Genomic DNA, 27459 nt, shown 5'->3' with positions numbered 1-27459 from the left:
AAACCATGTCATGTGACCCGTGAAGCACTGGCAAAGAAAGACAATAAATCTCAAAATTTCAAGCCATTTTCTATCTAGAATTCTCTCCCTCCCTTCTTTCTGTCTGTGTGTGTGTCTCTCTCCCTCTTCCTCTCCTTCTTTTTCTCTGTGTCTCTCTCTAGCTCTCTTTCTCTATCTCTTTCTCTTTGTCTGTCTGTCCTTCCCCCTCTCTATTTTTCTCTCACCCATAGAAATATGTTATCTCTTGCTCATCCTACCTTTCCCCATTGCAGTATTAATATATCACTGGTTTGTATAAGAAATTTAATGGGAATTTGGGGGCAGTTTTGAGGAAGTCACAGACAATATACAAAGGCCACCCAACTTTTATAATAAGCTACTATAAATACCCCATAAAATATAAAGGAAAAAAATCAAATTTCTTCTTTAGTACAAAAAGAGGTCCAAAAAATTTTACATTGACTTTTCCAGTGATAGGGATAATGGGGGAAAAGGCAACATGTCCCTAACCCCAAGATGTAGAAGAGATAACTATAGATATACACCCATACCCACCCATACATATATATGTTAAGTATATATTCATACATATTACATATAACTACATATACACATGTATATATGTTGCATGGGTAGAAAAAATTATATCTCCAGCCTAGGATTGGGAGCCCATGAACATGAGATACTAAAGGCTCTGCAAATGTTCTGAAGCTGGAGTTTGGAGTCATGATCTACTTGTTGTGGAAAGTAGAATGAGGAAACTGCAATCTAGGTGGAACCACCAAACAGTTGCTTCTTTTTACTCAATTGGTTTTCATGGATAGCTTTAGACACTTAGGAAAAATTAGGCAACATTCTCTTTCTTTGGCATCTTACCAGTTTTTTAAACATGAAAATATCAATAATAACATTCATGTTTTCCCAAGGACCTTCCTTAGGAGTTTTCATTGTGTTTATGGAATTATAATCCTGAGAAAAGCAGCCAAGGCAGACCTCTTAAAACTAATCTTGTGTCTACTTTGCATGACTGTCTATATTTCCCTGTCAGTGTTTGGATAGGTCTTTCAGTTTGCCATACAAACTAATTTCATAAAGAAAGTATTTAGAAAACTTTGTTTCTGACCTGTAAAGAAATGGCCCTATATTTCTCATTTGTCCTGGCACAGTTTTTTTTTCAAAAAAGAGAATTTAAGGTGGTATATATAAGGGGGTGGCAATGGATGTATACGTGCTACACTAGAATGTTGTAAACTTGTGCAGAATTTTTAATCAATCTTTCATTGGTGGGGACTCATCAAAGGAGGGGCTAATGGAGAAAACAGATGGAGTGTCTAAAACAATGGACATTGGTGCAGAACCTACAAGAGGTTTAATAAGACAGAATGATACCTGGATAAATATCACAAAATGGGTCCAGACAGTATGGAGAGGAAACAAGCACTGGCTAGTCCAGGAATCTGTGACAATTTGAAAAGGGCTTTCACTACAAACAGTAATTTAGCACAAGTGTCAATACTAGATAACTCAGCAACTCTGTACTCTGTGCTTAATTTTGTTTCATTGGCAACTCTGCACTTAATTTTGCTTTGTTCATCTTAATTGGTAGTGAACTTCTATTGAAGAACTCAACCTGATGAAGTGTGAAGTAAACAAAACTAAATTATGGTAAAGGAAAGAAATATTGAAAGACTACAGAGTTCTGATCAATGTAATGACCAATCACATCTTTATTAGACTGATAAATCCTACCTACCTTGTGCCTGTTGGCAGAGAGAAAGATGGTGGATCATAGCTGCAGAAGAAAGTACACCCTTTTAGACATGGCCACTATGCTTATTTTCTTTGCTTAACCATAACTTCTTAGTTAAGAAAGTGTGCCTGGCATATAGTAGGTACTTAATAAATAGAAAATCCCCCAAAAATTATATTGTAGCTTTAAAGTTATTTAGATTATTGAAGCTTAAGATTGCACTAAGACTTTTGGAATACCTTATACTCATGCATTAATTAATTAGGAAATGACTTTGATGTTTTTTTAAAAGACATCAATAAATTCTCTCCCCTCCTTCCCCGAAGAAATCCATTCTATTTCTGGTGCACTAAGGAGGACCAAGGGGAGAGCCACACTGAGGATAGTCAAAGACTGATAACATTAGTAGAAAAAGTTGCGATTTGAAAGTTCTAATTATACAGGGCTTCAAGATCTAGTGGTCTCTTTCCTCTTCAGTTTCTTCAGATTCCCTGTTTCTCCTTTCCTCTCCCCACTCCCACAAACTTGGAAGCTAAGAACTAAGCAGTATCTTTTTCTTTGCTAGGTAACCCAGCGGCATTACTTGACCTCTCTGTGACAGGTTTTGGCTAGACACCAGAAATAACTTATGTGAGACCATGTGCTATGATCCTACTAAACAAATATGTGCAAATAGGAGACATGTACACTAATTTGCATGAATATTACAAGGCATCCTCATGACTACAACATCTTACTATATGCTACCACTTTACAGAGGATACAAGTGCAAACGAATACCAGTGTTGATTTTGTTCATTAAAGTTAGGGGAAATCCTTCATAGAGAAGGAAGTAGGCATCGAGTTAGACATTCTTAATTAGAACTCAAACTCCGAAGTGGTTCATGAGAATATATTTTAAAATCTTTCCTTGATTTGATTTTTTTTTGTCTTTAACAAGATCACTGCCTCCGCCATTAACTAGCTTATGAGCTTGAGCAACTCATTTCTCTCTAGTTTAGCTTTCTTATTGGGATTGGGTTCCAGGATCTCTGAGGTCTCTAGTAGTTCTAGAACTTTGAGTCTAAGTTTTAGTCTGAATCAGAATTTTAAGTCATTTTAGCCTTATGTAAGATTCCAGCTTCTATCCCACTACATCTCCTCCTGGCCCCTTTAAAACCTTATTTGAACAAATCCCAGTGTCTAGAATGATTTACACGGGAAGGGAGTGAGTGCTGCTTGGCCTGCAATCCTGGCCCCTCGAGGAAAGGGTTAGACAACTTTTGAGCTTGTGGCCCCATCATCTGTGTGGTTCTCTCATCTGTCCGCTGATCACTCTGGGGAGAGACGAGCCAGTCTCCAAGTTCACCCAGGGTAGTTGATTGTTAATGATCCTCCAGCACTTCCCCCACCCTGTCCCAGAAGACATTTCCAGAGTTGTTTTATGAGCGAGGCTGGGGAAATCTATTAATGAGAGAAGTAATTGTTACCTTTGGGCACCAAACACTGATTTACAACAGCTAATGCCGCAGATTCCAAAGGCATAAATTTCTGCATTACCACCATTTTGTCTAGAGCAAAACAAAACAGAGGGTGATTACATATCCAAGGCTACAGATGTTTGGCTGTACAACACATTTTTCCATGAAATGGAAGGTGGGGGGAGTGATGAGAGAAGATCATTGAATTTAATGGACATTTTGATGTCACCAGCACTTTTAAAGCAAGATATATACATATATACAGTATGCATTTCTTGAGAGTGTAGTATGTAGTGGACTAATAAAAGCAATACTGAGCCAGATTCTCCAAGGTCCTAAGCATCTATATCCTAATATATTAGGATAAGAGAAAGAAAGCAATTACTTGTTCAGTTCACTAAAGTGTCTTAATCCAAGTCACAAATACTCATTTAAATCCTAGGAATTCAAAAGCCCTATTGTGTAAAGGTGTGTCCTTAAGCAAGTGGTCTCCTCAGCTTTCCCATCTGTAAAATGGGATTAAGCTGGATGATTTCTAATGCCTCTTCTATCTCAAAGCTTCTAAGATCCATGACTACTCAGGTTGTGCTCAAGGAGTGCACTGATTCCCAAAAGCAACTGACCCATTTAATTTTCTTCCAGGGGAAACAAAGATGAAAAGAAGGGGAAGAGTGTGTGGTTGTTGATAGTGATAGTGATGGTGGTTAGGGAGGATAGTCATGCCAACAAATGTTTACCAGCAGGGTAAGATGATCAAATATCCATTGAAAGGCTTTTAATTTATCTTGGTTTTACTTTAGAAAAGAGAATTTAAGGGAGGTGGTGACTCAGATGGGAATTCAAGTTTCAGTATCTGTCCAATTAGAGATTTCAGAACCTCTGCAAAAGGATGGTAAAGGCACAATGCTGGATTCCCAGAAGAGAAGAGAAAAAAATAACAATGACAGTTCTAAAGATCCAGAGCCCGCCCCCCCAAAATTGAAGTCTTTCCTTTGACTTTTAAAGAAAATGTACTTGTTCATCTACCATTGCTCATAGTTAGCTTCCATTAATGGAAAAAATACAAGTGACTTGACGTTTACAGAAATGCTCTAAGGAAATCTTTTGGCTGAATAATATAAAGATCCTCTGTCCCAACCTTTCCCTTTTTAATTTCTAATGTCCACTTCTCCATCACAAAACTAAGGCAATGAGATATTAGAATATTGATTCATTGTTGAACTTTATCTTTTCCATTAACATTACAATTCAGACTTGACTGATGTTTCTTTTTTACAATAATTTTTAATATTAATGACTTCTGTTTCTATGTCATAGTCATTTTTAGCTACACCTACCATCACCACCAAATAAGCCCTCTCTCATAATAAGAAGAATTTAAGCAAAACTAATGACACAACGATAGAGTCTGATGGGATATGGAATATTTTGCCTTCATACTTTTCTATCTCTCACCTGCAAAGAGGAGAACATCAGTTTTCTGGGGCAATTACCCAGCATTCAGTTTCTATTCAGTATTCTTTTCTTTTGCATTATTATAGTTATGTGTATATAGTCTTCTTCATTCTGCTTAGGTTACTGCATCAGTTCATCCAAGTCTTCCCCATATTTCTCTGGATTTCTTTTACCTGTGAAGATTTTATTATTGCATATATAGGTGAAATAAGATTTCATTGCCCCTGCTATTTCTAGTCTGAGATCTAACCACAAATTGAAAAGAGAGCTTAAGGTCTCTACCACATATCTATTTTGTAGATTCACACATAGCACTAAAATAAGAATTACATATATAATATATATTATAAATACAAAAATATATATTCCTATTTTTAATAGGAATACTCATAACATCATTCACTGGCTCAATAGAAACCATGCTAAGCAAAGCAATATGATTTGGTCCAGGAACATGGTTTAAAATGGGCAATGACTAGATAGTATTTATGATGGAGCTGGTTATAGAATGTCCAAATCTCAAAATTGAAAGAGACTTCACTGGCCATCTCATTTCATGCCCAAGCAGAAATTCCTTATATGAAATCCTTGACCAGAGACCATCCAACCTCAGCTTGAAGACATTGTTCCAAAAATACGTTGGTTGGAACATTGTTATAACTGTTCAGGAATGTGGAGTTTCCAGAGTATTTTGACATGCGTTAGATTGTTTAATATTCATGACAAACCTATGAAGTAGGTTTATCCACTTAGGAGATGAGAAAATTGAGGCACAGGATGTTTAAGTAACTTTTATAAGTGACAGTCAGAACTCAAACCCAAGCCTTTTGATTCAGCCTGTGTTCTCATGTATGTTCTTAATACATTGAGAATAATCACATTTTTGGTGGATATCCTTACACAATGGCAAAAAGGGTCTAAGAATAATAATTACCATTTATATGCTACTTTAAGATCTTTATGTAATATATATGCGTGTATGTAGCTATATATGTATATATACATATTTACATGTATGCATTTATGCATATATTATAACAGAATCTATGTATTGTGCATGTATATGTATTTACACACATTTGCATGCACATATATTTTTCATTTAGTCCTCTCTATAAGTGCTACCCATCCTACAGATGAAGAAATAAAATTTAAAGAGCAGTTAAGTGACTTGTCCAAGATCACACCATTATTAGCTGAAGCTAGATTCAAGCCTAGTATTTCATTCACACTGAACTGGGAATCATTCCAATTAGAACTTTTCTTCTAACCAAACTGGTGAAACCAATCTCTACAAGTAGTACAGGCCTCTGGTGGCATTTACAGATCCCTGATAATTGTAATTCTATGTAGACAGGTCAGGTTGACCTTGAATTACAGTCCCTGTGGCTCTTGAAGCATTCCTGGCTCAATGCATGGAGACATAGCATCCGTGTAGGGGGAGGGGACAGAGGGAATTGGCTAGTCTATTCAGATATGGGCAGAGCTTTCTGAACAATATGTCTGAACTGAGCCAGCAAAGTGTCTCAAGGAAATTCCCAAAGCAGCTTGGGGAGAGATTCAGACCCTCTCCGACCAGTTTACAGCAAACCTTACAGAATAAAGGACCTAGCAGGAAGGAGAAAAGTTAACTTATACACTTCCTTGATGTAGACCTGCTCTTTGTAAAATGAATGTCTAAAACATGGGGTTTTCTCTCTAGTGAGGCAAAAGAGATAGAGTGCCGGACTCCAAGTCAGATTTGTGATACATATTGGTCACATCACTAAAAGTGGCAAAACAGTTGATGGTCTTCATTGGTCCAAGGAATTTTCCACACCAGGAACTCCTTGTACTGATGAAATCACAGATTCAAAAAAATACACATATACATACATCTAAATATTCATTTAAGAATACAAATTATAGACTCCTAGAACCATTAGAGCTGGAAAGAACTTAAATGTGGTTTGTGTGGAAAGTATGCTGGTCTCAGTTAGAAATGTTTTGAGCCCCAGCTCCAACCACAACTAACTGTGGACAAATTGTGGAGGTTCTCAGAACCTAGCTCAGTCTCTGTTAAGCAGAAATAATACTTCTTTTGCTGCCTCACTTATAAGGTTAGAGCAAGAGAAGAGCTTCCCAAATATCTTGGGGTGGTATTATTTTAATTCCTTTATTTTTACAGAAAAGGAAACAAAGGGAAAATTCTAAGGTATTCCAATTAGTGGGAGAACTGGGCTAGCTCAAAAGTCTGCAGCTTGGAGGGTGCTGTCCTTCTCATTCTTACAAGCTGCAATTTACTAGAGTTTTAAATACTGGCTAGAAGGGATGATCTTAGAGTCATTCTTCCAAAAAATAAGTTATGTTTTCTCTCTCTTTTTTTAATCCATTTATTTTTTCCCTCAGAAAAGTAAGGAAGGAAAGAAGGAAGCACCTGGCCTGAACATAGCCTTTTGTCCCAGAGGAGAAATATTTAAGGGCCTCTGCACTGGACTGTGGGAAGAGAAAACCCCTCATATGAGAATGTCCTGTCCTTCCTCCCACAGTCCAGGCAGGGGCCCTTAAAGGGGGAAGGGAAGTTTTTGTGTATGAGGTGGAGGGGGGAGGGGACAAAGGGAGGGGTGGGAAGCAAACATTTTTAAAGCAAATAAGTGACTTGCCCAGTGATTTCTACATTGACTCCCTTAATTTTTATTTAGAAACATCCTCCCTAGCAATTAAGCATGATTTCTTAGTTCTTTGTGGGGGATGGGCCAGCTTTAAAGGTGGCTGTTCTCACTAGACATCTAAATATAATATTTCACATTATCATTAAGTCAACCTCTGAAAAAGAAAAATAGTACGTATGAGAAATGGGGAAAGATTTGCAAGAACTGATGCAGATCAAAATGAGAAAATCCAAGAGAACAATTTTTATGAGTACAATAAGGTAAATGTAAGGTATATGTCCCTGTGTGAGATATGTTTTTCTACATAAGATGTCTAAACACATAGATGAGCAGCTTAAGGGGAGGCATGAGTGAACATCTCTAAAGGCTTACCCACACATTTCCAAGGGAGACTGCGATTCTTCCCCTGTGGGAAGAGGTCATGAGGTTGGCAACTCTGTTTTCCTCTGAAAGAGAGGAATATGTAAAGCTGGAATTATATCTCTCTGCCCCCCTAAATATTGTTGGTCTGAGTGCATAACTTTTAAGTTGAAAGAAGCAGGTAACTGGCTCTTTTTGCAGTGGCAAGGAAGTGGAAATTGAGTGGATGCCCATCAGTTGAGGAATGGCTGAATGAGTTATGGTACATGAATATAATGGAATATTATTATTCTTTAAGAAATGATGAACAGGCTGATTTCAGAAAAGTCTAGAAGGACTTACATGAACTGATGATAAGTGAAGTGAACAGAACCAAAAGAATATTATACACAGTAACAACAGGATTATGTGGATGATCATTTGTGATAGACTTAGCTCTTTTCAACAATGAAGGTAATTCCAGTAGTTGGAAGGTGCCATCCACAACTAGAGAGAGAACTATGGAGATTGTGTATGAATCAAAGTATAGTATTTTCACCTTTTGTGATTATTAGTGTTTGTTTGCGTGTTTTTTTCTCATTTTCCCCTTTTGATCTGATTGTTTTCTTGTGCAGCAGGCTGAATATGGAAATATGTTTAGAAGAAATGAACATTTTTAACCTATCTTGGATTGCTTGTGTCTTGGGGAGGGAAAAGAAGAGGAAAGAGGGAGAAAATTTTGGAAAACAAAGTTTTGCAAAGATGAATATTGAAAACTATCTTTGCATGTATTTGAGAAAAATAAAATACTAGTAAAATTTAAAAAAAAACATTTAAAAAATTTAAAAAGGAAGAAAAAGTCTGCTAGCTTCTCTGATTCCCTAAAGGAGGAAGATACCACAGACTTGCATTCATGGGCTTGACTACTCCTTACCAAGAAATGTTAGTTACCCAAAAGACAAATAGTGAATAATGAATACACCCATTTATCCAAACAGATATCAAATAGAAATTGGAGAAGATATACAGATTATACTATGTCACATAAATATATAACAGTATGAGTGAGATGAGGTCTTCTCAATTTCCTGATTGATGGTAATATTTCATGCCACATGACAATGATTGTCCTTCATCCTCTAAAAATCCTATACACAAATCCAAACACACAAGAAGGAAAAATATAAATATTAAATGTGTATTCAAATTCCCATTAATTCTCATCCAGAGGACGAACTTAAAAGCCCAAATAGATTTCTATGGTAAACAAACTCCCCCCCAAAAAATATGAAATTCCAAAGGCTTTTGAAAAATGAAGGGATTGTTTAAAAGTAAGATCTATCCTAGAAATGAGCCTCAAAAGGTTTATTGTTTAGTACTCTTCTAAGAAGGACTAAGGTTTTTTGTTGAAATTATTACCTTATTTAAATTCTCCCCCACATCTTTAAGGTAGCCATGACATATCCATATCTTTCTGCAAAATCAGGGGCCCATATCCATAAAGAAATAACAACAGAGCTTCAAAGCCCAACCCATTTTCTCTCTCCTTCCTCGGGATATTCTCCATCTATTATTCTGTAAAGACAGAGCCTTTCCATTTTCCTTTGAATATTTTTGGCACTAACCTACCTCATTAATGCCAGGAAGAATCAGCCAATATTATAAGAAAAACACACATGACACTCAAGGGAACAGCATTAAGAGCTATATTGTTAATTTGATGGAGTGTTAATAAGGCTCCTTAATGTCACTGCTTTTTGCATAGCAGTTGTCTTAAATACTCAGCATATGTTGGACCAACAAAATTGAAGATTCATATTAAAGACAAGAGATCATATTAAAGACAAGAAATAGGAATCCTGATACCTTTGGACGTCCTCTTTCTCTCATGTCACCCCACCCCCAACCCATCCCCCAACCAGCACCATGACTCCATTTCTTTATCTCAAGGTTTTATCTGACAATGAATCTGTAGATAGTCTGATAAACCATTCTGAAAGCAGCAATCCCAGATCTATTTCAGTCAAAAGATGGACCTGAACTCAAATGACCCTCAGATGAAGTCAATAGGGCTGCAGGGTCTGGAAAGAAGTCAAATTGATGGTGTCCTAGACAGTAGAGGCTAATCTGAAAATGGATAGGGCTATTTAAGAGACATTAGAGAAAGGGAGATTTGAAAAACCTGCAAACTTCCCTGTCACAGTGTTCCTGTCTTGGTTTCCTTGACATTACTAGTCCCCATGGATGAAACCATTATTTTTGACCTCAGACTCCTGAGGGCCTTGAAGGTTATAAGTTCTGCTCTTTTAATTACTCATCTACCTGACAAAAGCACCTTAATTAGTAGGACTTTAAAAAAGGAAAATGTGGAATATAAAGACTCGGGCATAGTGTGAACACAAGTGATTATGGTTTAACACCTTGCCCAGATAGTCTCTGTCTTCCTGCTGTCACCAATGTAATTAAGCCGTAGAGTCAGTATAGTCCCAATTTTGTCAATACCTGGGGGAAGTAGAAACTTATATGGCATAAGACAGGGACATGGGTTTTGTATTTTGTTTTGTTTTGGTTTTTCTTATGCTGCATTTAATTGCCTGGGTTGAGTTTTTTTTTGTTTTTTGTTTTTTGTTTTTGTTTTTTTTGAGAGAGAGATCTCAGAATGGAGTTTTTCTCATCTATTTCCCTCCTGAATCTCTCATCCTGGAATTATCTAAAGGCCTAAGGTAACTTCAAGGTCTCCCTTAAGGAATTGAAGTGATATATTTCAGAAAGAGCAGTGGATTATGTGTCAAAGATGCATTAGATCTGTGACTTTGAATAAGCCATTTTACATCTTTGATCCTCAGTTTCCTCATATGTAAAATGGAGATAGCAAAATCTAGCCCACAAGGTATGTGTGGGGTGAGAAAGTCATAGAAGAAAATACATTGAAAAGTATAAAATAGCCTTGAAAATCCAAGATGGAACAGCAGTGTGATCATTACTATGATTTTGATCAACAAACAAAACTTATTTTCAACATACAAAAAGGAGAATCCACATATCCCAGCAGAAAAAAAAATGCTGAGGCTTAAGATTCCACTGCCCTGGAGAAAAAGGTTTCCCAATAATTTAAATTTTGACTCACAAATAGATGTTATAAATTATTATAATCAGACAAATTAATATAGAAATAGATGTTAGCAATACTTTGACTATAAATTGCTGGAGGACAGGCACTATTTTTTGTCCTTTTAAAAAATCCCCAAAGTTTAGCACGGTGCTTGGTACAGAACAGGCATTGAATATTTATTGAATTGAATTGAATAACTTGATTGAACTTAAAGAACTCTTTTAACTTAAAGAATTCTTTTTAACAAAACAGAAATTACAAATTATGATTGCATCAACTATCAGTTGCTTAATTGCTTGAGGAATTACTTTGTGGCATATTTATGTTCATGTTTTCCTACTTTGTTAACAAATTTATTAGGATGATGTATATATGAATTCATGCAAAGTAAGTAGGACCAGGAAAACAATATAAACAATAATGGAAATGGAAAGTACAAAAATAGCAAAACTGAACATGGTGTAATTATAATGACCAAACTTGGTCTTGAAGATGAAAAATGTATCTTTCTCACTTCTTTGCAGGGATCAGAGACTATAACTGCAGAAACACATATACTGATAGACTGAATATTGGATAGTTTTGCTGAATTTTTTTCTCTTTTTTTCTCCTTGTTTCAGAGGCTGATTTTTTGAGTAGAAGAAGAGGAGAAAGGGTAGAAGAAGAGGGGAGAAAGAGACACATTCAGACAAAGACACAGAGACAGAGATACAAAGAAACAGACAGAGAAGTAGAGATACAAAGACAGAGACAGAACTAAAAATGAAAACAGGGTAAAAAAATAAAGTTAAACATAATAAATTATCAATTTTTAAAATTTCAAGTAAAGTTTCCTTTTCACCTTCCTCTCCTTTATCCCCATCACCAATCCCTACCTCCATTGTTCAATCATTCACAAGAATTATTAATTCTTTCTTTAGAATGCCCCTCATATCCTTTTTATTCTCACTTTGATTTTGTTTCAGGTCCTCCTTTCTTCTTTGCCTAAACTATTAGTGATAATTCTAAGTTGATCTCCTTACAACCATACTCTACTCTCCAAAGAATACAGCACAGGGTACCAGAGCCATTTTTTCCTTCTGACCAGTCACTTCACTTCTCAGAAACTTTCAGTAATCCTTTATTGCTTATAGAATAAAATCTAATCTCTTCAGCCTGGCATTCAAGGTCCTTAACAATATGGCCCCAGTTTACTATTCTAACCTCATCTCTCCCAGGGTTCCCCACAAGAATCTTGCCTAGTCAGACTGGTCTAATCCCTGATCCCAGACTACAATTGGTGTTTCCCTTTTTTTATGCTACTTATTCCTTCTGCAAGAAAAGCTCTCTCACTTTTCTGCTTACACAAATCCTATTTAATCTTTGAGCAAATCTCAGGCTCTTCATTATTTGTGATATTTTCACTGACCACACTCATATTTGTTGAATTTTCCTTCATTTGAAATCATAAAAAAATTTTCATTGTAACCAATACAGTCTTTTAACATTGTTTGTATTTGCCTTTTTAATTATTATAAAATTCTAATCTCTAATCAAAAGTTTTTTCATGTATTTTTACTTTATACCTTCAATTAAACATAAACATCCTTGAGGATAAAGGCTATGTCTCATGTCTTGTAACCTTTCCCCATCTCCCATTTTGCCTACCAATACCTAACAGACAGTAATTGAATATTTGTTGGTGTATCAGATTGGACCTAGATGAAAGCTTGGTAAATCACAGATCCAGTCCCTATTTCTCTTGATGTCTCTTCTATGGCACTTTCTAATTAAATTATTGAAACAAGGTTGGTTCCAATACATTCCAAAATTCCTTCTATTTCCCCATTCCATGAATTTATCTTTCTCACTACTCGAATTTGCTTTCTGAACTCTCAGATTTGCTATAATCAGTGTCCCATCTTTTCCAAAAGTGACCAGTGGTCTAATCACTCCATTGAACCATAGAGGCAATATGGTACTGTTTTTTGTTTTTTTTTTACCAAGAGCCTTAGACTCTAACATTGTCATCAGCCAACCTTGCCATATCTAGACCTTGCCTCTTCTTCTATAAGATGAACAGAATAAAAACTACCTAATAAGGAATTAGAAGGGGCAACTTGCAGCAGAAAATGGCTAGGAAAACATACTGAGTAGCACAAAATGAGGCTAGAAATTAAGGTCAGATAGCATTAATGGTTCATCTTGTCATTTCATGTCCTTTCATTGATTTTGTTCTATGCCTGGATTCTCTCCTTCGTCCTCTTACCTTTTAAACTTCTCTGACTTTCTTCAAATCTCAATCCAAATCCCACTTTCTGCCTTATCTGGCTCCTCTTAATACTAATGCCTTCCCTCTGTAATTCCGACACCCCCCCCCCCAGTCTACATCTTATTTGTACATAGTTATTTCCATAATTGTCTCCACCATTAGAATATCATTTGCTGGGCAGCAGGAAGTGTTTTATTTCCTTTTGTTGTGTGTGTCTCCTGTGCTGATTAAGAACAGTGCCTGGCACACTGTAGGCATTTTATAACCACTTATTAGCTGATTTATTAATTGCAGAGTTGTTTATACTTCCATTCAATTATAACCTCCTTGAGGGCAGGGATTGGTTTTTTTTCTTCATAATACCCTCCCCTCTTCTCTCCCCCCTTCCCCACCCCCTGCAATTTAGTACAATGTAAGAGCTTAATAATGCTTGTTGACTTTAATTTTAGTCTATTTTTATCTAACAATCCAATGATACTATTGTTTTCTATGTACACATAGGAAAACTTGCCTGGCCAGTGGAAGATGTGTTGCTGAAAAGAGGTCTGCTTTGGCAGGGTGATAGGCCACGTGCATGAAGAACTTGGAAATATATTTGGCCCTTAAAGCACCTCAGTCTATATGCCAGGGCTCAAATCAATTTGCTAAGATGGACTGGCACGGACCTCCCTGTGAAGGGGTGGACAGATCCCAATAAGTCTAGGGAAAATCTGACAGGCAGGGCTTTGATGTAGCTGGAATTGGTTCCCTTTTGGATGGAAGAGCCGAGACCCCAAAGTACTGTTTTTCATTTCCCTGACTGTACTCTTAATTCCAGTTTGGTTTTTGCTTGTTGGGAGTTTTCTTTCCTCCTTTTATCCCTCACCCCTACCCCCTTCTTTGGAAGAAGTGAGCTCTTAAGTCATTGTTGGGTCCCTTTCCAAATTTCCCATTTGGGACCTCCCTGGCTTATTTGGGAATAGATGTTGGGGGGGAGGAGATTTTTTTTCTTTTGGTCCTCTCTTTTTTGAGCTATTCTGTCAAATGGGATTGATTATTGGGGCAAAGAAGAGAAGGGAATAATGATGAAGCAGGAAAGTCATTGGAAACCCAATTATTAAACTTCTTAATTCTGTAATGATTTGAATTTAACCAAGTATTTTGGGTTTCTCCCACCACCACCACCAAATCACTTTCAAATTTGATTCTTACAATAGTCTTTTGAGGTAAACAGAGCAGCTATTTTTAGCCTCATTGTCACAGATGGCTAAGTGGCTTTTCCAAGGTCACATAGTGAATTAGTCCAAGAACTAGAACTAAAACCTAGGCCTCCTAATTCCCAGTTCAATGATTCTTCTATCAATACCATGACTTGGCTGAGCAAGAGAAAAAAGTTTGTTCCCAGAAGATTCACCCACCAAAAGAAGACAAATTCAAAGACATATTATAATACCGTATTAATTGCAGCCTGCCAGAGGCTTGGAGTCAGAAAAGTCAGAATTTTAATCTTGCTTGGCATTAACCAGTTGTGTGATTCTGAGCAAATTGCTTTATGTCTCTGGGCCCCCAGGCAACTCTCTAAAACTTGGGTTCCAAGTCAGAAATGAAGTACCATCTGCAATGATGGATTAAGTTCCATAGCAGAAGCTCCTCACACTCCCCAAATCACAAGCAGTTGGATTGTTTTATGAAACATGCTTTCATTGACTTGGGTATGCCTGGAGGGTGAGGTATTGTGTAAGAGTAACTGAAAATATAACCTATACTGGATTACTTACTGTCTCAGAGAGGGGGCTGGACAGAGAGGGAGAGATAGGATTTGGAACTCAAAACTTTTTTTAAAAAAATACATGTAATTGTGGGGAATAAAATTTAAAAAGAGTACCTGTAAATTCTTCTTCTAATTTTATTTTCCTAGATTATGCAAAGAGCCAATCTAAGCATCTTGTTGTCTCTCAAAACTCCTTTGAAGCAACTTATATTTCCAAGAGGCTTACATTTTCTTTGTAGCTTACAGATTGCATGCAAAATAGGATAAAAAGGAGAATACGAAACCCCAAAGAAAAAAATATTTAAAAATTCTGTCTCAATCATAATACTGGCAACTTAGATACATATAACCAAGAAATTATGGCTTCTAATGACTTAAAAATATTTTTAGCAGTTAAATCAGCCTTGGGCTTTCCAACCTTTGAGGAATTTCACAATGCTAGTTTGAAGTTTGCTGATTCTGATGTAAGCATGTACAGTAGTGACAACACAGTGACATCAAGTAGTGAAAACAGGGCAATATTAAAGTGAGCTCTTTGACTTCATTAACAGCTTTTAAAAAAATTTAATTTATGGAAAAATAAAGTATTTCCAATACATAGCATAATTTTTAAAGGATAATTGAATATGAAATTGCAAGTCTATAATGTATAACTTTCTATTCCTTTTAAATATATAATAAAACTATTATGTAAATTTCTTTTTTTCTTTCTTCCTTCCTCCCTCCCTCCAACCCCAGAGATGGCTACCATTAGACGCAAATACACATACACACACACACACACGTACATATTTGCATGTAAAACCGTTCTATACACACTTCTATTTATTAGTTATTTCTCTGGATATAGATCGTCTTTCTTCATATGTCCTTTATGGTTAATCTGGGTATTTATAATAGTCAAAACTATTTATTCTATATAAAACTATTTATATTTCTCAAAACAATATTGCTGTTACCATATATAATGTTCTCTTCTTTCTGCTCATTTCACTCTTTGTTATTTTATATATTTTATTGAATGTTTTTCTAAAATCATTGAGTTCATCATTTCTTATACCACAGTAGTATTTTATCACAATCATATACCACAACTTGTTCAACCATTCCCCAATTGAAAAAAAAAAAAAAAAAAAAAAAAAAACTAGTGATGGGGAACCAAAGGATGTTTTCCTAACAACTCTGTTGCAAAATCTTAGGTCCTTGTTAAAGAATTGGAATTGGGCACAATACCTTCATTGAGTCATTTTTGCAATTTGGGATAAAATGCAAATTTCTCCAATATTTAAAACTCTTTCCAAGATGTCTCCAGTCTATATTTCTGAGCTGATTTCATATTTATTTTCTTCATGCAATCTATATTCTGGACAACCTGTCTTTGGGGAACTTATTATTGTCTATCTATGACACTCCATTTCCCATCTCCATGAGAATGTTTGTTTGTGGAGAGCTTTTTTGCCCAAGCTGTTCCTCTAGGCCTAGAATGTTTTCCCTCTTAAAACGTCCATCTTTTATTCCAAAGGACAATCACTCAAGTGATACTTTCTACATGAGACTTTTCTTCGTGTTCTTCTTCATCCCTTCCCCCCAAATGCTAGTGTTCTTTCCTCCATCTCCAGATTGTTGTTTTTTTGTTTGTTTTTTTTTACCCAAATATAAACAATATAATGTTGTGAATAGAGGTCTGGCTTTAGAGTTAGGAAGATGTGTACAAATATCACCTTTGACACATACAGAGCAGCCAAGTAACACAGTTCCAGGCCTTGGGTTCAAATCCAACTTCAGACACTTACTAGCTATATAACCCTAGACAAGTCACTGAACCTTGTTGCTTCAGTTTCCTCCCCCAATAAAATGAGCTGGAGAAAGAAAAATGGCAAACCACTCAAGTATCTCTATCAAGAAAATCCCAAATGAGGTCTTAAAGAATTGGATTTAACTGAAGTGACTGAATAGCATTCACACATATTGTCTACATGATCCTGGACAAGTTACATAACCTCCTACTACTCTCTAAGACTACAAATTGACCTTCCCCCAAAAAAAGTGCTGATCTGAATTGGTCGAAAGAATTTTCTGGGAGTCCCCTATACAGTGAAATAAAAGGATATTTAATTCTCTGTAGATTGTAAACTCCTTGAGAGAAAAAACTTTCATGCTTTTGTCTATATCAAAATGTTAATGTTATAGTCAAGAATAAAAGAAAATAAGAGTATGGTTCAATCTGATATCAACTGGGTCATTTGTAACTGTGCCCAAGTTTTGGAAAAAAATACAATGAATTGAGGCGGTAGTATAGAAAGATTTTATTTGAATATTTCAAGACTAATTTTCTAGTTAATTCATGATAACACAGACCCTAGCTGCCAGATTGATCATCCATACTGACAACATCATTACAATTTTCTCCCATAAGCAGTTAGCATTCCTTTTCACCTCCTCCATCTTTTGAGACCTAACTACACCAAATCCGACCTTCTCCTTCTATGACTACTCTAGCCTATGATAAAAATCTTGTTTTAAACTCCTTCAACATGTCATCTCTCTGCAGCTCATTTGACATTTAGCCATATTATGTTTGATCTTGTTTATTATCTCTGGAAGGTGGGGTACTCCTGTATTTTATTTCCCCTATTTGTCTATAAATCTGAGGCAAGGACTATATTGTATTCTGTGTTGTATCCCTAAACACACTTAAGATAAGGTCCTGCAAATAGCCTTCTGCTTAATTAATGTTTGGTGATAGATTGATTGGACTGAAAAAGAAGATTAGGGAAGGGGAATCCAAAGATCAAAATGCTTATGGGACAATGGCCCAAAACATAAAAACTTGCAACTATTGTTCCTGCTCTTCTTCAAAAGGATTTGAAAAGAACCATCTCATAATGTGTTTGCATTTATAATATTTCACACCAACCTCATTGTCCATGGCAGTCTTTACACAGAGTTGTTTTATTACATTGCCAACAGCTGCCCAGTTATTTAAGAGGCATGAGTGAAAGTCTCAAGACTCTCAATCCCAGGGAAAGGAAGGGTACAAAGCAATATCTCTCTTTGCCTAGCTACATGTGGGTGACAGTAGATTTGGCCAGTGTAGACATGGCTCTCAGCATCTTCATGGCCCTCCTTCCCTTGGCTGGACACTCAACACCTCTATGATGTGAGTCACTGAGGTTTCAAGAACAGTTACCAGCTGTTTTTTCTAGCACACAGCTCAGAGACTTTCAGGTCCCATGGGGGAGACCACTGCTCAACCACCTTAGAATATAGTTCATTAAAACTGTGTACGTGATGAAAAGTCTCTGGGGAGAACAACAGTGCTACTATTCTCCGTATTTGAACACTGAAATGGAGCACTCGGGATATAGAAGGAAAAAGGAAGATTAGCCTTGACTCTGGAATTTAATTGTTTTCTTTTTTAGGATTAAAAAGAAACAATCTTCTCTTCCAACATGGGTCTTATTGGTTCAGATGAATAGTTTTTCCCCTCTGAAGGGACCATCAATGACTATAGGCCATTTAATTTTTGTTTTAGCAAATAAAACTGGCAGGAAAATCAGGTCTTTATTAGACAAGAACAAAGGAAGAAACGATAATTGATGATCATCATTACTGCTAAATTTGTCATCATCATCATCATCATCATGATTATACATTTCACTGTTCTCTTTGCCCATATTAGAATCTGATAATTAAACATTTGGTCTTGATTGGACAAGTTAGTTTATAAACTTAGTGGGTAAAAATCTTATTAGCTCAAGGGAGTACATAGCCATGGAACTTGTGATTGAGTCAATAGATGTGTTTCAGATATTTGTTTTTATGTTTTCCTGTACATCATTATTTTCTAAATACATATAGAATAGTAGAGTTATTGGAACTAAATAAGTCCTTAAAACTCAATTAAATAATAATTTCTTAAATGCTTGCTATGTATCAGGTGCTGATAGACTCTTTAAAAAAAGAAATAGTCTGTAATTAAGGAGTTCCCATTTTATGATGGAGGTCATGGAGTCTAACCCCATTTTACAGAAGTAAAAATTGAGGTTGATGGAAGCAAAATGTTTTAACCAAGGCCAAGGTAAATTAGTTCAGAGTCGGAACTAAAAATCTATTCCTAAATTCATGTTTTTCTACAATATGTTTCAGTTTTATTTCAATATTTCCATATGTAAATTTTATAATAAAAAAACATAAACTCCCAACATAGTTGGCTTTACTATTATTTCCTCTGGTGTGCCAAAGTTGCTCACTTAATTGCATAGACTAAATATAATCCTAAATAATTTTTAATTAAACATCATCATTTAAAATGTATAATTTTGCAACTCTGAAAGCCATTAACTACATCAGGGATTTTGGTGACTAGTGTCACAATTAAGTGTTTACAGAGCTGAGCCAATTAAGGGTTAACAGGCTGTAAATACCTACTTTGCACATTTTTGCTTAATGAATACATAGTGGGAAACTATTCTCATTAGGTTAATTTGTCAACACAATCAAGTTACATCACCAGGATTTTTTTTTTTAACTAGCAAAATCAAATGCATTTTCATCACACACGTATTTGGCCCCTGATCAGGGGACTCTAGAACAAAATCTTTTAATAGCATGGCAATGAAGTTTAAAAGACATTTCAAGATCCCCATCTTAATTCTCACCTTGAAGACATAGCTATGTTTACCCATTTTCATTTTATCTAGCTCCCTGGTGTGTATTTGTGGAGCGGTGGAGACAGGAAAAGTATTCTGAGTGTGTATATTGCTAGTATGTTGCCATGCCAGGGAAAAAAACATGCAACTGTATATTTCTCCTAGAGAAAGAGCTTTCATTCCCTTGATTTTTTCTAAGACCAAAGTCAAGACAGACATGGTCGGGAAAAAGGCTCTACCTCATCTGACTAGAAGCAATGCCCTCTTATTTGTTGACCTTATCACTTAGCTATTTCTCATCTTCAACAATGCTTCCCCTCATTTTCAAATCATATTAGCTATTAAAAGTATTTCTTTTCAAAGAAGAGGGAATGACCCTATGCAAGATTGCTCCAAATCACTAATAATAATAGGCATACAAATTATAACAACTCTGAGATTTCATCTCATACTCTGCAAGTTGCAAACAATGACAAAAGACAGAATAGGCAATACTGGAAGGTCTGTGAGAAGACAGGTATATTAAATACACTATTGATGGAGCTGGAATTGGTCCAGTCATTCTGGAAAGCTATTTGAAATTATGCTTTCTTTTTAAAATAAAATGTCTATACACCTAGATCCAAAGATCCATACTCTATAGAAACATCCTATATATAACAATTCCATTTTGTAATACAAAATAACTGGAATCAAATGCATGACTATTAGTTGGGAAATAACAAATTGTCTAGAACTCAGACAAAATTAAACTGAGTCTACCGGAGTTAGCAACTTTTGTCGATACCTGTCTTTTATCTGCCTTCCCAGTTTGTTCTGAATTCATGATTCTAGAGTCATTTGTGTCCTGGATAGGGCAACCAGTCTCCTATGCTCCGAGTCTACTTCCTCCTCATATTCTGAGGAACAATTATATTTGGAACTGTTTTCTAAGAGATCACATGTAAGATGATTCATATATGTAAGAAGTGGTTTTTATTCCCACATAGAGAAAAGGGACCACTAACTACCTCTCAGCTGACTTGCCACTGTCCTTGTTATCATTATCATAACTGCTTCAAGAGCTAATTCTCCACTGCTGACCAGGAAAGAGGAAGATGCCAGGTACTTTTTGAGATATCGCTTTACAAAAGAAAAGGAGAAACAAAGAAATGGCAATTCCATCCCAGAAAAAGAGTTGCCTAGGAGATCATGAGCTCATGGCTTGTATCCTGGAGAGGGAAAAGGCAACTCCTTAGAGTTTGGAGAATTGTCCCTACACCTCAAAGCTAGCAGAAAAAGAGGGAAGGCATTGCTCCTTCAATATATATCCATTTACTATATACTCAGCAGCCAATTAAAAGGATCTTTGTGGCCTATAAGTAGTCAATGATATCTACTATTGCTCTATAGTGAGGGTAGAAATCAGAGAGGAATTTTGAATCTCCAAGGGGCTATTACACATGAATGTAATAGAATATTATTGCTCTTACATAAGAATCAGTGAATATGAAGAATATAGAGAATCATGGGAAGACATATCAATTGATACAGAGAGAAATGCCAGAGAACCGGGATAAAAATATACGTGATTCTAAAACTATTAAGGCAATACTTATTCTTATATTGATCAAGTGTAATACTGGAGAAAAATTGAGAAAATGAACCTCCCTCCATGTGAAACACAGCTGATGCACTAACTAAATTGCCTTTTTCACTTCCTTTTAAAATCCTTATTCTAAGGGATAGCTCACAGCAAGAGGGCAGGATACATACATAAATGAATGTGATATTTTAAAAATCAACAAAATAAGATCATTTAATATGTATACATGACAATAAAGAAAGCATGATCTTTAATTATACAAGATACTAAGAAAAAGCATTAAATAAAACAAAATCCTTACTTTCATAGAACTCACAATCTAGAAAGGCTACCACAGGGACCCTCATGGATTATCAGTATTCAAGGAATTAGAATGCAATAAAATGTGTTTCCCGTTGAAGTGATAATGAACATAATTTCATCTCTCTTTGGTGATTCAGAAAGTACGTCAGCATTGTGCTATGCCTCAGGGCTCTTATGATGAGCATCAATGATGACTGTACCCCCAGCTGTCAATGCAGATGGTCCAGGAAATAGGGGTGAATCAATGACAGGCCAGAGAAGCTGTTCTTTCAAACAAATCACTTGTATCAACATGTTTACTTGTCATATATCTGTTTTTCATAAAAGTACAAGGCAGGGGGGAAATCCTCAGGTTATTTGGACTTTCCAGTTTGGATCTGAGAAAAGAGAAGAAGTTCATCCCTGTGATACTATGCATTCATTATTTTCCTTCCAGATTTTTGACATGTAAAAGCTGACCCTGATCTTGCCCAGGTCCAAATTTGGAAAAAAAATTGTAACTGGTGAAGCATTATTTAATCCTATCCAGGAACACACTGAGTATGAACATAAAACCTGTACATACAAACACTGGGAGAAAGGTCTTTGTGTGCCCCAGACTAAGGCAGCCAATGCCTTCCTACACTTCATTGGCCATGTGGCAATGATGGAAGGGAGATATATTTCTACTACCACTCCATTCCATCATCTTATCACAAACTGTGGGACCCACTTTCCCAAAGAAATCATTTATAAATGATGCTTAGGTTTCTAGACTAACCCATGTTAGTATTTATTCATGTATTCATTTGTTCAGTAACATTTATCAAGCCCCTACTGCTCATAAAAACATAGATCACTCTACTAGGTTTTTATGGCGATTCAAAGTTTAGTTTTAAAAATTATCCTTAGGCTCACAGAGTTTGTATTCTACTATACCAATAATTCAGATAGATTATAGTACTTAAAATGAACTGTGGGAGCATAACCTATTTGAAAGTTGGGGTTGCCTATAGAGAAATGAATTCTTAAAAGACCCCTCAAAGTTCAACTCTCATGTCTCAGCATGATGCAGAGGTAAGTCTAGGTTTCTTGAAATCTATGCCAATAGACAAGCTCTGGAGGGTTCTTCCATGTTGGAAAGTCTGTCCCAATAACAGATCTAATCTTCTTTATTATCTAAATACAGAAAGATTCATTCCTAATAAACTGATCTCTGTGTTAAAAATTCTGTGGCCATGACAACCCATGGAATAAAGAAAAATAGAATGTGGCTCTCAATCTTCTCTTTTGGCTTCTGAAATGATATGGAAGGAAGAAAGCAATTATGTCTACTTTGTGTCCGATACTGTACTAAATAAATACTTTGCAAATATTATTTCATTTGATCCTAGATTCCAGATGATAGGGTCAGAATACAGGTGATAGGAGTGGAAGGACAGGAAATGCTTAAAATCACATCCTTTATAAACCATCTATACACATTGACTCTTCTGTTGATTATTGTTGACATATTGTGATTTTATGTCGCAATTATAAATCACAACTATAAAAATCACAACTATAAAAAAGTAATTTGCAAATAAAATAAATTGGTTTTGTTGTCCATCCAAAGTATATAGCATTATCTCATGGGACATTCAGTCATCTAAATTTCAATGGTTCCAATAAATATTTGCAAAAAGATCATGAAAATCATGGCAGTACATATTCTACCCTTGGTTGCAGAAGATAAAGTGAGAGTAATTCTTTAAAGAATTCAATAGAATTCTGCAAATATACTCTCAGATTTTAGATGATTTTCAATGCAGAAATGAAAATATAAGGATGGTGAGAAATATATTGGAAATTATGGGTTAGGAAGAAGGAATGCAAAAGTCCAAAGATTTGTAAAAATATACAAACACCTCAAACCTTTATTTGATTAATGTTTTCTTCAAGAAAACTCAGAGAGAGAGAGACAGAGAGAGGGAGAGAGACAGAGAGACAGAGAGAGAGAGAGAGAGAGAGAGAGAGAGAGAGAGAGAGAGAGAGAGAGAGAGAGAGAGAGAGAGAGAGAGAGAAATTACATTTAGCAAACAGGAAAACATTCAGTTGTTTTAGATAAATCAGGTTAAGTGATTTACCTGGGGTTACACAGTAGGTAAAGTTACTGAAGCTGAATTTGAATTCAGTTCTCCTAATTCCAGGAGTGGTGCTGTATCCATTACACCATATACCTGCCTCCAAAAAAAATTATCAATGTAATCATTACAGAATTCACTGTCTATTTGTGGTCAGACTACTACTTTTTAGAGCAAAGATCAGAATTAGTTTTTAAAAAAAGGAAAAAGAAAAAAACAAAGAAAAAGTTAGAATAAACTTGAAGAAAAGATGTGGCATAAAATCAAAACAAATCAATTCTAAGCTCTTTAAGCATTTAATCAGGATGTACAGGTAAATGCTTTCAGAAATGAAATTGACACTGCAATCATTTTAAATGGAATTTTAATTGGTATAAATCAATTGTCATAACAAGAAGACCAAAAGAGTCTAAAAATTACTTTTGTTAGCAAACATTTGATTTACTTGTCAAACAGAGAGAGACAGCTACCAGAAGCAACACTTTTTTGGAATATAAACTTTTATTAGAAATCTTACCAAGTAAGTTGATGAATTATTATAAATACTGTCACCTCATTAAGTGAGGTGAACTCACTGGGGAATTTAAAGAACTGGGGAGGTGATCCCCTTAAGCAAAATCATCTCTAAGGCATTTAGGGACAAAAATAGGACAATAAATAGATTTTTTTTAAAAAATCTGCAAAGATTTTTATAACAACAAACTGCTTTCATTGACAAGGACTATGAAGCCATGACCTCTGGGTTCCAACCTTGCCTCAATTGTACTTATAAAAAAGACATAAATGTCACTAAAGAAAATAAAAATTGGAAAAGAAACCATATTAAACCATGTAGACACAGATTCATTCTGGGAGCCACAAAATTGTGAAGATATTGAGGGAATGATTGATTCACAAGTTCTCTGAAGAAGGGAAACATGCCAAATGAATGGAAAAAATATTCAGCCTTATCAATATCAAAAAAGATGACTATGCAAATATCATCGACCATATTTCATGAGCTACTACTCCTATATATATAAAATTTCTAACCCAACTACACATGCAAGAAGGGTACCCTTCTTAGCCATTAGTAGGAAGAAGGCAGGTTTTCATAAGTTATAATCCAAAGGAACACCTCTTTCCCAATTTAAACAATTGACTTAAAGTTATGGATGATATAATATTCTACTATGTTTTTGGTTTGTTCATTATAACATCAAAATAATTTCTTTGAAGACTCTCTTCATACAAAATATCTCCCATTCATGCATTAAAATCATTCAAGATTCCTTGAAATATATCACAAAAAATCAACAACTCTCTGATCAGAACCATAAGGCAGGGCACCAACAGGGAGAGAGATACTTGCCAAAGTATTCCAGATGATAGGGACTGAATACAGGAAATGAGTATTGTAATGGTTGAGATAGAGCTCACTGTCCAATGTGTGGGGTGAATCTTTTTGGAAGGAAAGCTCCTCTAGATTCTGTTGGTTAGAAATGACACTATGCTACTTTCATCAAGCTCCAGCGCATTACAAAACCTCCTGAAAGAGATCCATAAAAATTCAAAATATTTATACTTAAACAACCCCATGGGAAGACCAAGCAGATGAAGAACGTATATTTCTCAGATGATGGCATATAGTTGAATGGACAAATTGAGGACTGCATCTTGAGATCTTGATCTTGAACTTGAGAGTTTCAGAGTCAGGAAGTTCAGGAGCAGAATAGTAGCAGAAGGTACTTCCTGAAATCAGAACACTCTCTGAAGGATTCTATAATGGATAGAATCATCCTGGAAAATGAAAGTCCAAGTTACTACCTAATTGGCCAGAAAACCTAGAATCTGAATGTCTGCTCATATCTTAAAGATGGGGAGGAAATTGAAATCTGTTCAATAGTCCCATCGTTCTCCCATGAGTCTTTGGCTCATGGGAGCATAAGTAAAATTGATGGGCAATATATTTTTAATATCTACTTATGGGTTCCTATGAGAAACTTGAATTTCAGTCTTTCCTACATCTCAAGAGAGTATAATAGGAGTGATGGGTTGTTATTTCATGTTGTATTTGTCAAAAAGTCCTTATAAGTCTTTTGTATTTTAAGAACTTTTATTTTCAGTGGTGGAAATAAGTACTATTTAGACAGGAATCCAACTCTGTGTGACTCTGTGGATCATAGCACATGAAGACTATTCATAGAGTTTTCTTGGAAAAGAAACTGGAATAATTTGCCATTTTCTACTTCAGCGGAGTAGGAGAAACAGAGGTTAAGAGACTTATCCAGGATCACATATCTCCTAGAGTCTGAATCTGGCTTTCCTGACTCTAGGACCAATGCTTTATATACTCAGCCACCTAGCTGCCTCAGTAGAAATAAAAAGTTCTTTTCTATTTGTGAATTTAAAGGGGAGTCAGGTAGTATTTTAATAAAATGTTATTTTATTGTTGTTTTTTAAATGGTCTAATAAGAAGATCATTGCATTGGAAGTCAAAAGACTTAGATCCTAATTTCAGTTATACCACAAACTAGTCACATGTCAATCCATTTCAGTGGGCTTTATTTCATCTATTAAATGAGAGTGTCAGATGATCTCTAAGGTCCTTCTACCATTCTTTTATAGAGTCAGAAAATCATAGAATATCAAAGAAGAAAGGGATCTTGGAAGCCATTTAGTCTAACTTATAATAGCTCAACAAGCATCTTCTCTTTAATATACCTAACAACTGGGCTCCAACCTTTGCTTTAAGACCCAGGTAGGAAAGAATACATTACCTATGCAATTCATTCTATTTTGAGTTATTCTTACTGTTTTTGTTATTGTTATTTTCTGTTTTGTGAGGCAATTGAGGTTAAGTGATTTGCCAAAAGTCACATAGCTAGTAAGTGCTAAGTGTCTGGGGCCGGAATTGAACTCAGGTCCTCCTGACTCTAGGGCTGGTCCTCTATCTACTGCATCATCTAGCTGTCTCTAGCTCTTATTGTTACAGAGCTTTCCCTATCTTATTTTGAAATGTGGACTTAAAATCATGTAACATTAATTATAAAGTACTTACAGAACATGAGAACTTTACAGGTTGAACATACTGTTCAGGAAAGAGAGAAGAAACACTATTAATCAAATTTCAGACATGAATTGTTTTCCATCATTCCCAGAACTAAGGAACATATATTTTCTTTTTTTTTCCCTGAGGCTGGGGTTAAGTGACTTGCCCAGGGTCACACAGCTAGGAAGTGTTAAGTGTCTAAGGGCAAATTTGAACTAGGGTCCTCCTGAATTCAAGGCTGGTGCTCTATCCACTGAGCCACTTAGCTGCCCCCTGGACCATATATTTTCAACAGACATGTGCCATGAACAAATATTTCAAATAAGATAATATATATTAAATTCTTTGAAAACCATAAAGTGTCCATGTTGTTGTTAGCTATATTATATTATACCTATATTATAAGATATAGGTGTAAATTGTTGAAAAATAGTTATATTCATATCACTGGAAATAATACATTTCAATCCTATATCATTATCATAATAGTAAAAGCTGACATGCAAATAATATCATATACATATAATCTTAACTGATGTCTACAATAGCCTTGTGAATTATGCACAATAAGTATTTTTATCTTTACAAATAAAAAAAAAACTCTAGAGATTAAGTGATTTACTCAAGATGGCAGACAGAGAAGGATTCAAACACAAGTTAACTGGCTTTAATGTAGTGGTCATTTCACCATACCATAATTGCCATTTAAGGAAGATCTTCTCATATATTGTCTTTCTGTCCTCTATCCTGTTTGAGATTAGAAGCTGGAATTAGAGCTAAATTTCAGCAAATGGCTTCCCAAGTTGACCAGAAACAGAAGGTTATGATATGGAGTAGAAAAGAGTCTAGGAGACATGTAATTATGTCATGATGATTTATTTACCACCTGTGTTGTCTTAAGCAAAATTAATTATCTACTTAGACTCCAGCTTTATCATCTATAAAATAAAGAGGTGGACTAAGTAGGTAGTCTCAAAAATCACTGACTTAGAGCTTGAAGAAAACTTAAAAGTCTTTA

The 27459-nt window shown here is 35.6% G+C and overlaps 2 long non-coding RNA genes across 3 annotated transcripts in view; one reads left to right on the top strand and one right to left on the bottom strand.

Moving 5' to 3' along the window:
* Positions 1–15722, top strand: part of LOC141558463 (uncharacterized) — a 234652-nt gene extending 218930 nt beyond the window's left edge. Inside the window, exons 4-5 of one of the 2 annotated variants that reach the window (XR_012487064.1) lie at positions 11388–11540; positions 13520–15722. This is a non-coding gene — a long non-coding RNA (uncharacterized LOC141558463). The remainder of the gene's footprint in view (positions 1–11387; positions 11541–13519) is intronic. The other variant, XR_012487057.1, reaches the window with a different exon arrangement.
* LOC141558465 (uncharacterized) overlaps positions 1–27459 on the bottom strand; it is a 97327-nt gene that overhangs the window by 992 nt on the left and 68876 nt on the right. The window contains exons 5-6 of the long non-coding RNA XR_012487074.1: positions 4666–4838; positions 3220–3300 (exon numbers count right to left, since the gene is read on the bottom strand). This is a non-coding gene — a long non-coding RNA (uncharacterized LOC141558465). The remainder of the gene's footprint in view (positions 1–3219; positions 3301–4665; positions 4839–27459) is intronic.

Source organism: Sminthopsis crassicaudata, chromosome 2 (genome assembly GCF_048593235.1).
Source record: "Sminthopsis crassicaudata isolate SCR6 chromosome 2, ASM4859323v1, whole genome shotgun sequence".
Lineage (NCBI taxonomy): Eukaryota > Metazoa > Chordata > Mammalia > Dasyuromorphia > Dasyuridae > Sminthopsis > Sminthopsis crassicaudata.
The sequence above is the reverse complement of the archived record's forward strand: the minus strand, read 5'-3'. Positions and strand labels throughout refer to the sequence as shown.